Below are 624 nucleotides of genomic sequence, written 5' to 3'. Positions count from 1 at the left end.
TGTCTTCTACCATGGCTTCGGGTTGCCCAAAGCCTTGTGAGTGGATTTGGTAAACAGAAACTTAAAGAAGCCCATCGTGTAATTATATGTGTGTGTATGTGTTTGTGTCTGTGTCTGTCCCCCCACTATCGCTTCACAACTGATGTTGGTGTGTTTACGTTCCCATAACTTAGCGATTTGCCAAAAGAAACCGATAGAATAAGTACCATGCTTAAAAAATAAGTACCGGGGTCGATTCATTCGACTAAAATTTCAAGGCGGTGCCCCAGCATGGCCGCAGTCTAATGACTGAAACAGGTAAAGGATAGAAGATTCATTATCACCAACGATGACGTCATCACCATCATCATCGTCATAAACAACATCAATATTCAAGTAAGTGGAAACGTTTAGCTGCCTCCTTCTTCGTCAGAGGAGAAGGTAGAGGAGGGGGAAACGAGTAAGTATTTGGTTTATCAAGTCAAGACCCGGAGCCCCACCATATGGAACGGGAGGTGGGGAGGTCAGGGGCACGGCTGGTATTATTAGTCCGGGCCGGTGGTGGTGGTGGTGGTGGTATGATGGCGATGTTATGAAGGAGGAGTGGTGGCTGGTGAGGTGGTTGGTATTCATGGTGGTGGTGGT

Source organism: Octopus bimaculoides, chromosome 3, assembly GCF_001194135.2.
Source record: "Octopus bimaculoides isolate UCB-OBI-ISO-001 chromosome 3, ASM119413v2, whole genome shotgun sequence".
NCBI classification, from domain to species: Eukaryota; Metazoa; Mollusca; class Cephalopoda; order Octopoda; family Octopodidae; genus Octopus; species Octopus bimaculoides.
This window is presented reverse-complemented; position numbering follows the sequence as displayed.